Here is a 9,884-nt window from a genome sequence, read left to right as displayed (position 1 = left end):
TGGTCGCCCTGGTGCTCTTGGTCTCCCTCGAGGTCGAGGCCGGTGTGAGCTTCCACCCGAGGCCCAAGGAGAAGATCAGCAACCGCAGCGGCAACATGCCGGTGAGTGCAGTGGCGCCGGCGGGTGGGGGGGGGGGGGGGTTAGAACCGGCAGCCCGCGGCGCCAGCTCGGCCCAGCACCCCCGGGGGTCGATGTAGTTGGCGGGGAGCGTATGCCCTCCATCTCCGGGAACCAGTTTCATTTCCTGTCCGGGAGCGAGGGGACGTTAAGTCTCCCCCGCCTCCTCGTCGGCTTTGGGAGCTTCCCACGCGCAAATTGGTTGCCTCCATCCCTCCACCACGCCGGCAATGGGTACTCACGGAGAGTACTCCATCGACTGCGAATGGCTGTGGAAATGTGAACCTTCCCTCTTTCCCCCACCTCCCCTCTTGTGGGGGTTGGGGGTTCCTTGTTCGATCCCACGGGCACTATTTTGAAGAGGTAGTTGGGGTTGGGAGGGAGAGTCCCACCACAGTGTCCTGGGGGCAATATATATCTCTCAACCAACACTTAAAAACAATTGACCTTCAACTAGAGAGAATCCTATCATCAGCCTCTTAACATTCACTTTTATTACCATCGCTGAGTCCCCCCACGATCGACATCCTGGGGGTTACCATTGACCAGAAACTGAACTGGACCCAGCCATATAAATACTGTGGCTACAAGAGCAGGTCAGAGGCTGGGGATCGTGCGATGAGCAACTCATTTCCTGACTCCCCAATGTCTGTCCACCATCTACGAGGCACAAGTCAGGAGTGTGATGGGATACTCCCCACTTGCCTGGATGAGTGCGGCTCCCACAACACTGAAGAAGCTTGACACCGTCCAGGACAAAGCAGCCCCGCTTGATTGGCTCCCCATCCACAAACATTCACTCCCTCCACCACCGACGCACGGGGGCAGCAGTGTGTGTACCATCTACAAGATGCACTGCAGGAATTCACCAAGTCCCCTTAGACAGCACCTTCCAAACCCACGACCACTACCACCTAGAAGGTCAAGAGCAGCAGATAGATGAGAACGCCACCACCTGCAAGTTCCCTTCCGAGGCACTCGCCATCCTGACTTGGAAATATATCAGCCGTTCCTTCACTGTCACTGGGTCAAAATCCTGGAACTCCCTCCCTAACAGCACCGTGGATGTCCCTACACCACATGGACTGCAGCGGTTCAAGAAGGCAGCTCACCATCACCTTCTCAAGGGCAACTAGGGATGGGCAATAAATGCTGGGCCCAGCCAGCGACACCCACCTCCCATGAATGAATTAAAAAAAAGTTTATCTCATTGCTATTTGTGGGATCTTGCCATGCACAAATTGGCTCCTTCAGTTCTTTCTTCTCTGGTTCTGAACTTTTGTCCAGTTTACCAAGCCCTTTCCTTCACAAACCAACTTCACCCCTCCCATGACTCCCCTGAGCAGCTCTAGACCCCACATTCTGAAGTCTCCTTTAAGATCCTCCTTAAAAACCAACTTCTTGGACCAAGCTTTCGCTCACCCCCTCCTTGCTGTCCTCTCCCTTAACCTCTTAAATTGCTGCCACTTGCCTTGCAGTTCCCACCTCGGACGAGCAGCCTGAACAATCTTGGCGCTTGACTCCCTTTGTTTCCTCCTTGGGATGCTCCCCACCCCCTGCCACTCAGCTTGGTAGTACAGGACTTAACTATTGCTGAAAAAGGGGGCATGGGCTCATCAGGACAAATGCAAGAGTTCCAAATTTTTGAGGATCACAAGATACTGCTCGCTACCATGCAGTGGCTACACGAGCGATATATTCCACTAAGAGGACACGGCCTTCAGTCCACAGAGAGGTTCTACCTACCACTCAATTTAAATGGCGATATATTGGGAAAATGCTTTTGTACAAAGGGACCTGAGTGTCCTTATACACCAATCACTGAGAGCAAGCATGCAAGTGCAGCAAGCAGTTGAGAAGGCAAATGGTACGTTCCTTCGTTGTGAGAGGACTTGAGTACAGGAGCAAGGATGTCTTAATGCAGTTATACAAGGCCTTGGTGAGACCACACCTGGTGTATGGTGTGCATTTTTGGTCTCCTTACCTAAGAAACGATATACTTGCCATTGAGGGAGTGCAGCAAGGGTTCACCAGACTGATTCCTGGGATGGCAGGATTGTCATTTGAGGAGACATTGGGCCGACTAGGCCCTGTATTCCCCTGGCGTTCAGATGAATGAGAGGGGATCTCATTGAAATGTATAAAATTCTGACACAGCTGGACAGGCTGGATGCAGGGATATGGGGCAGGCCATTTAGGACTGAGATGAGGAGAAACTTCTTCACTCAGAGGGTGGTGAACCTGTGGAATCCTCTACCACAAAAGGCTGTGGAGGCCAAGTCACTGAATATATTCCAGAAGGAAATCGATGGATTTCTGGACTCGAAAGGCTTCAAGGGGCATGGGGAGAGAGCAGGAATATGGCATTGAGATCATAATGAATGGCAGAGCAGGCTCGAAGGGCCCCAATGACCTACTCCTGCTCCTATTTTCTATGCTTGTGTGTTTCGATTGAGCAATGTCGTGTATGAATTTTGGCAAAGGTGCGATTCCAGGTGCATAGGGTGTACATTCCAGCGATTGGCTAATCAAATCAAATGGCACGTTCCTTCAGCTGTCCAGAGTAGGCAGAGCATAGACCGTAATCAACCCGCCCACGTTTGCAAAACCCAAAGCAAAACTTCCACTGGCTAGACGTGATTCCGTGACTGGGCAGCACTTACCAAACAATCCTGAGTGTGCCAATAGTCACACCAACAACCAATTTAAGATAATCAGTTGAGATTGTTATGTGGCTCATTTATGCTTGCTCAAAGTGACATACGTTCATACGCAGGGACCCGTCCTCTGCAAACAAAAGGAATATGTTCAAGCCTCGCCCCCTTTTTTGAATTACCCAGGAGTGCGGGAAGCCGATAGTTCCCCCTTGCTTTCTCCATTGGCAACGCCTCGGCCAATCAGAGTGAACTTGCCAACCAATCAGCACTCTCTTCTTGTGTAGTGTAAATCGTTGTGACAGTCTGAAATTTGGCACTCTAGCGTTTGTCCTGCGGAGCACAAGACAAAAAGCTTCCGGCCACACATCACCCTCTTCAGCAAGATTGACAAAGTTGTAACGTGCAGTCTGAAGTCGGGTGTTTAACGGTCTCCTACCCTTCTGTCACAGAAATCCAGCTCAAAGCGTCAGGTCTACGATGACGTGGCCCTACAGGTGGAGGAGGGGCACAGCAACTCTGCAGCTGCACAGGTGAGTCCCCCCCCCCCCAACCCCCCTGTGCGTGAAAAAGCGGTGATCCACCCATAATATGCACACAGGAGGCAAACCTCGGTGAGACGCAGTTTTGGTGGCCATATTATAAAAAGGATGTAGAGGCGCTGGAGAAGGTTTGCAAGGATGATTCCAGAAAGGCGTGGGGGTCAAAAATCAGGGAAGGATCGACAGGCTGGGGCTCTGTTCTCCTGAAGAAAAAATGGCGGCTAGTTGGGGTCCGAGAGGCTGGGGAGGGGGGTTAACCTGAATCGAGGTCTTTAAAATGATGAAAGGTTTTGATCGCGTGGAGACAGAGTGGAACTAGAGGCCATCAATATGAGACGTTCCCCAAGAAATCCAATCGGGGGAATTCAGCAGCAACTTCTTCACCCAGGGAATGGGGAGGACATGGAACTCACTCCCACTCCCAGGGAGTTGTTGAGGTGAATAGTGCTGATGCATTTCGGGGGAAGCTAAACCAGCAGGAGAAAGGAATTGAGGGTTATAATGAAGGAAGATGGGAGCAGGGTCATGTGGAGTATAAACATCAGTCTGGACTGAAGGGCCCACTGTTTCTGTGTCGTATATCCTATGTAAAAAACTGTGAAATATCGTTGGAAATAGTTGCATTAGAAGCAGTTCAGACAAGGTTCACTTGGTTGATTCCTGGGATGAAGGGGGTTTGTCTTGAGGAGAGGTTGGGCAGGTTGGGCCTCTACCCATTGGAGTTTAGAAGAATGAGGGGTGGTCTTATTGAAACATATCAGATTCTGAGGGGTGGGGGGTTTGACAGGGTGGATGCTGAGATGATGTTCCCCACGCCCCCCCCACCCCAATCGTGGAGGAATCGAGAACTGGAGGGGGGCACAGTTTCAGAATGAGGGGGTCTCCCATTGAAGATGGGAGATGAGGAAGAATATCTTCTCTCAGAGGGTGGTCAGTCTGTGGAATTCTCTCTCCCCACCCCCCCCCCCCCCCTCAGAGAACAGTGGAGGCTGGCTCATTGAACATACTCAATGCTGCATTTACAGAATCTTTACAGTGCAGCGAGTTAGACAGATTTCTGATCGACGAGGGGGTCGAGGATTGGGGGGGAGGAGGGGGTGGTGGTGGGGGTGGCAGCAGGAAAGTGGAGTTGAGTCCGCAGACCAGCCACGGTCTTATTGAATGTTTTTGGGGGGGGGGGGTGGAAGCAGGCTCGAGGGGGCAAACGGCCTACTCCTGCTCCAAAGTCCGACGTTCCAAACTCAGTAAAGAACTCCCCACGTGACACCTTGTGCTGTTTCATTAACTGTTTCGTGAATGTGTCCTGTTCCTTCGAAGCTTTCCATATGCTGCTAACGGTGGGATGTATTTCAGGTGGAGGTGCCCCCACAGTTGGGCCTGACAAAGAGCAAGGTGGACTCCGAACAGCTTGGGGAGCTGCTGATGCAGGTCCTAAGCAGCCTCCTGGGATCAGACGGTGAGTCCAACTGCACGCGCTTGCTCCAGCCTCCCTCTTCCGACTTGATTTCTCTCCCGAAGGCGCCGGCTCTTGGAGGTGTTGCTCCAACGAGGCTCCACAGCCTTCCGCTACCTCACAAGTCAGTATGCAAGCCTCAGCGGATAGCAGGGCCCCTTTGCCTTCTTCCCACAATGGCTCCAGAGATGACACGCAAAATATGAGTTGAAATAAATTTGGAAATTGCTTTCTTCTGCACGTGTCTCACAGGATGCGAGACTCGTCTGTCTTGGATGGTGCACAGGCTTTGGGGAGTTGGAAGGTGAGTTACTCTGTATTAATCTGCATTAAGATCATGAGGATCTTAATACAGAGTAACTCACCTACTGATTCCCCAAAGCCTGCCCACCATCTACAAGGCACAAGTCAGGAGTGTGATGGAATATTCTCCACTTGCCTGGATGAGTGCAGCTCCCACAACACTCAAGAAGCTCGACACCATCCAGGACTAAGCAGCCCCGCTTGATCAGCACCCCATCCACAAACATTCACTCCCTCCACCACCGACGCACAGGGGCAGCAGTGTGTGTACCATCTACAAGATGCACTGCAGCAACTCACCAAGGCTCCTCAGACAGCACCTTCCAAACCCACGACCTCTACCATCTAGAAGGACGAGGGCAGCAGACACATGGGGAACACCCACCACCTTCAAGTTCCCCCTCCGAGCCCCACTCACCATCCTGACTTGGAAATATATCGGCCGTTCCTTCACCGTCGCTGGGTCAAAATCCTGGAATTCCCTCCTTAACAGCGCGGTGGGTGTACCTACACCACGCGGACTGCAGCGGCTCAAGAAGGTGGCTCACCCACCCCCACTTTCTCGAGGGGCAGTTAGGGGTGGGCAATAAATGTGGCCTTGCCAGCGACAAATGAATAAAAAAAAAGGACCTTTATCTACCTCCCATTTCACTTCCGAGCAATTCAGTGAACTTGGATACAGAAACTGCCTCTGGTGTGCTCTCAGCCCCCAAAAACCACCACGATTTAAAAATTCTCATCCACGTTCAAATCCGTCACCCCTTCCCTCTTTCCGCAACCTCCTCCCCAGCCCTACAAACGAACCCTGCATTCCCTTCAACCCCGGCCTCTTACTCATCTCCTTCCTGAAGGCTGCCTCGGCTCGAAACACTGGGGGGGGGGGGGGGGGGGGGGTGCGGTTATGCTTCAGTTGTACAGGACACTGGTGAGACCAGATCGGGCGCACTATGTACAGTTCTGGCCATCTTATTTAAGGAGGGAATGTTAATGCGTTGGCAGTTCAGAGAAGGTTCACTAAACTAGTACCTGGTGCGGGCAGGTTGTCTTACGAGGGAAGGTTGGACAGGCTGGGCTTGTATCTGCTGGAGTTTGGAAGAGTGAGAGGCGACTTGATTGAAACCTTTCAGATCCTGAGGGGGGGTGGTCTCGACAGGGTGGATGTGGAGAGGGCATTTCCTCTTGTGGGGAGAATCTAGAACGAAGGGTCACTGTTTACAAAATAAGGGGTCGCCCATTTAACACAGAGATGAGGAGAAATTTTTCTCTCTGAGGGTCATGAACCTTTGGAACTCTCTCCCTTAAAAGGCGGTGGGAAGCAGAGTCCTTGACTAGTTTTAAGGCCGGGCTAGATAAGATTCTTGATAAGCAAGGTGGGGGGGGGTGGTGGTGAAAGGTTTTCGGGGTGAGGTGGGAACGTGGAGTTGAGGTGACAATCAGTTTGGCCACGACCTTATTGAGTGGCGGAGCAGGCTCGAGGGGCCGAGTGGCCTTACTCCTGTTCCATTTCGAACCCAGTTTCAAATCTTCACCTTAGCAGATTCAACGGTAACTTTCGAAAGATTCGGATAAATACCTAAACGGGGTGGTGAGGTGGGGGGGGGGGTGGGGGGGGGGTGGAATTTGCAGAGCTACAGGGAGAAGTAGTCGTCGAGGGGGGGAATGGGGATTGTTGGATAACTTTAGCAAAGAGCCAGCAGGGGCACTAGGGACCGACCGGCCTCCCTCTGCGCCGTGACATTCTGCAGTTCGTCTTCCCGTGCGGTTTGATTAAGTTTGCTCTCCATTCCCTCCACGCAGGCCAGGAAAGCTGAATTCCCTCCTCCTGAGGCATCGCCCGAGTTTTTGACGGAGCAGCAGGAACAGGGAACGGCGGCCCCGACGCACCTCGCTCCTTCCCGTTCGTACCCGACGAATAAATAAAACTGAATCCATCAGCGTCTTCTCCGCAGCCGTTTCCTTTCTTTCCATCGCCGTTCTCCGCAGCACACGGGCTCTGGCGCACGTTAGGGACGCTACCCCACTGCGCCACAGAACCTCCCAAAGGGAATTGAAAAGGGGGAATAAAAAACTTGCACGGCAACAGGGGAGGGAGAAGGGAATGGGGGAACGAACTGGATAGCTCTCTCAAATGGCGCCCTTTCCGTCACATTGAGACTCTTATGACTCTGCGCAGATTGCTGTTCGTGTGAGCTTGCTGTGCGCAAATTGGTTGCCCCGTTTCATTCCAACTGCCATCAACACTTCAAAAGTAGTCACTTGGCAGTACAGAACTTGAATATTGCTGAGAAGAGAGACACGTTGTTGCTGAAGCTTCTCATCTTGCACTCATCAGGACAAACACAAGAATGCCTTTTATACGACAGGAGAAAAATGGTGCCGATTGGTCGGCAAGTCGACTCTGATTGGGTGAGGCGTTGCCATGGAGAAAGCAACGGGGAACTATAGGCTTCCCAAGCTCCCGGGTAATTTTTTAAAACGTGCAAGGCTTGAACATATTCCTTTTGTTTGCAGAGAGCGGGTCCCTTTGTATGTCACTTCCAGCACGTGTAAATGAGCCACATTACAAGCTCGACTGACTACCTCAAATTGGTAGTCTATTAGCGACTATTAGCGCACTCAGGATTGTTCAGCAAGTGCTGTCCAATCACATCCCAGCAGATGTTTTGTTTTTGGTTTTGCAAGTGCGGGCTGGTTGAGCACGAGTCTGTACTCTACCTATTATGAACAGAGTGTAGCTGTCCCATCAGAGGCGACTTGCCAACCAATCAGCACCCATTCCTCCTGCAGTATAAATTGTGGCGAAGGCCTGAAATTTGGCATTCTTGCATTTGTCCCGATAAGTGCGAGATTAAAGGCTTTGGCGACACGTCTCCCTCTTTTCAGCATTACTTCAAAAGTACTTAAATCGGCGCTGCTGAGGTGGCAAGAGGCCAATGTAGAAAAGCTAGCTTTGACTTTGCTTCCACTCGCAGCAGGGTCCTGTTTAACCTATCTTGCGGTGAGCCAGTCAGCTGGCCACCTTTCCTACCACGAAACAGTGACCACACTTCAAAAGTGGCCATAGAGGAAGCTTTGGGACTGTCCTGCGACTGAGTCAGGCGCCGGACAAATGAGAGTGAGGCACACGGTGCGAGAGCGGTGAGGTGTTACGCCTGTACTGAGACAATCAACAGGAATTCGGACTGTAGTGGGGGAGGGGAGGTAGTGCAAGGGAACCATGGTCCCACTCACATTGTTGGGCATCCAAAATGTTTATTGGGATGGTGGAGGGAGGGGGGGGGGGGGGGGGGGGGGGTGCTGCGAGGGGTGGAAATTCTGTATCAAAAACTGGAATTTGACTAACTTGGTCCACAGGGTCCTCAAGGTCCACGGGACTTACCTGCCCAATCTTCGCTGTCCCTTGGCAAAGCGTGGGGCAAGACCAATGGTGCCTCCTCCGCTTCGCCCTCACCATGTTGGGGACTCAGGCGCTGATCCCGTAGAACAGCGATCGCTGCACCATTTCCAAATCCTGCACGTTTAACAAATTGCAGTGCAGGCGACAGCTTGCACTCTTACTCTTTGCAGGCATCATGCGGACAGGAGGGAGGGGGGTGGTGGCGGGGGTGGGAAAGAGGGGGAAAGCTCGAGCAATTGAGAGTTACCAGGTGCCCCCCCGCCCCCCCAGTCAGAATCGTAGAACGCTTACGCAAGATCATTGGAATTAGGAGCAGGAAATGACCATTCAGCCCCCTCAAGCCTGCTCCCCCATTCAACAGCACTGCGATGTACCTTCCCCGCACGGACTGCAGCGGTTCAAGAAGGCAGCCCACCACCTCCTCAAGGGCAATAAACGCCGGCCTGACCAGCCACTCCCACGTCCCACGAATGAATGAGAAATAAAAATAAGATCGCGTCTGATACGATTGCGGCCTCAACTCCACTTTCCTGCCCACCCCTCCCCCATAACCCTCGACCCCCCTCGTCGATCAGAAATCTGTCTCACTCGGCCTTGAATATATTCAGTGACCCGGCCCCCACTGCTCTCGGTGGGGGGGGGGGAGGAATTCCACAGACTGACCACCCTCCTCATCTCCGTCTTCAATGGGAGACCCCTCATTCTGAAACTGTGTCCCCACCTCCCCCTCATTCTAGATTCCCCCCCACAATGAGGTAAACATCCCCTCAGCATCCACCCTGTCAAGCCCCCTCCCCTCAGAATCTGATATGTTTCAATAAGATCACCTCTCATCCTTCTAAACTCCAATGGGTAGAGGCCCAACCTGCTGAACCTTTCCTCATAAGACAAAACCCCCTTCGTCCCAGCATACCTTCAGTGAACTTGCGTTCCAGTTATGGGCTACAACAATAACTGGCGTTCATGTAGAGCATTTGAACACAAGGGGAACAGTCCCAAGGCAAATCACTGGAGCGGAACTGGACCCTAACTGACCAACCCTGAATAATGAGTTGTTAGGACAAGTCATCAAAAAGTTTAGGTCAACGAGAGAGGTTTTAGGGAGCATCTTAAAGGAGAAGAGCAGACTCGATGAGCCAAATGGCCTACTTCTACTCTGATGTCTTATGGCCTCATAAGTATATTCAACCGCCCCTAATGCGAGCCATGTCCTTTCACGTAAGGAGGCCATTCGGGCCATTGTGTTCATGTCGCCCCCTCGGCAAGAGGAAAATGAGCCAGTTCCATTTCCCCCTCCCTTTCCTCGTTGCCCTGCATATCTTTTCCTCTTCAGTCCCCCACAAGTTTAAGATGAGGGGCAAGAAGTTTAGGGGGTGGGGGAGGAACGTAAGGCAAAATTTTTTTACCCAGAGGGTGGT

At 52.2% G+C, this 9,884-nt stretch overlaps 1 long non-coding RNA gene across 1 annotated transcript; it reads left to right on the top strand.

The window, feature by feature from the left end:
* On the top strand, positions 1-6,960 carry LOC121272752. Its single transcript, XR_005941907.1, has 4 exons — positions 1-101; positions 3,224-3,304; positions 4,667-4,769; positions 6,867-6,960. It is a non-coding gene; the product is annotated as an uncharacterized LOC121272752 (long non-coding RNA).
* The last annotated feature ends 2,924 nt before the right edge of the window (positions 6,961-9,884 follow it).

The sequence above is a fragment of the Carcharodon carcharias genome, chromosome 35 (assembly GCF_017639515.1).
Source record: "Carcharodon carcharias isolate sCarCar2 chromosome 35, sCarCar2.pri, whole genome shotgun sequence".
Lineage (NCBI taxonomy): Eukaryota > Metazoa > Chordata > Chondrichthyes > Lamniformes > Lamnidae > Carcharodon > Carcharodon carcharias.
Note: the sequence above shows the minus strand (reverse complement) of the source record. Positions and strands in the feature narration are given on the sequence as shown.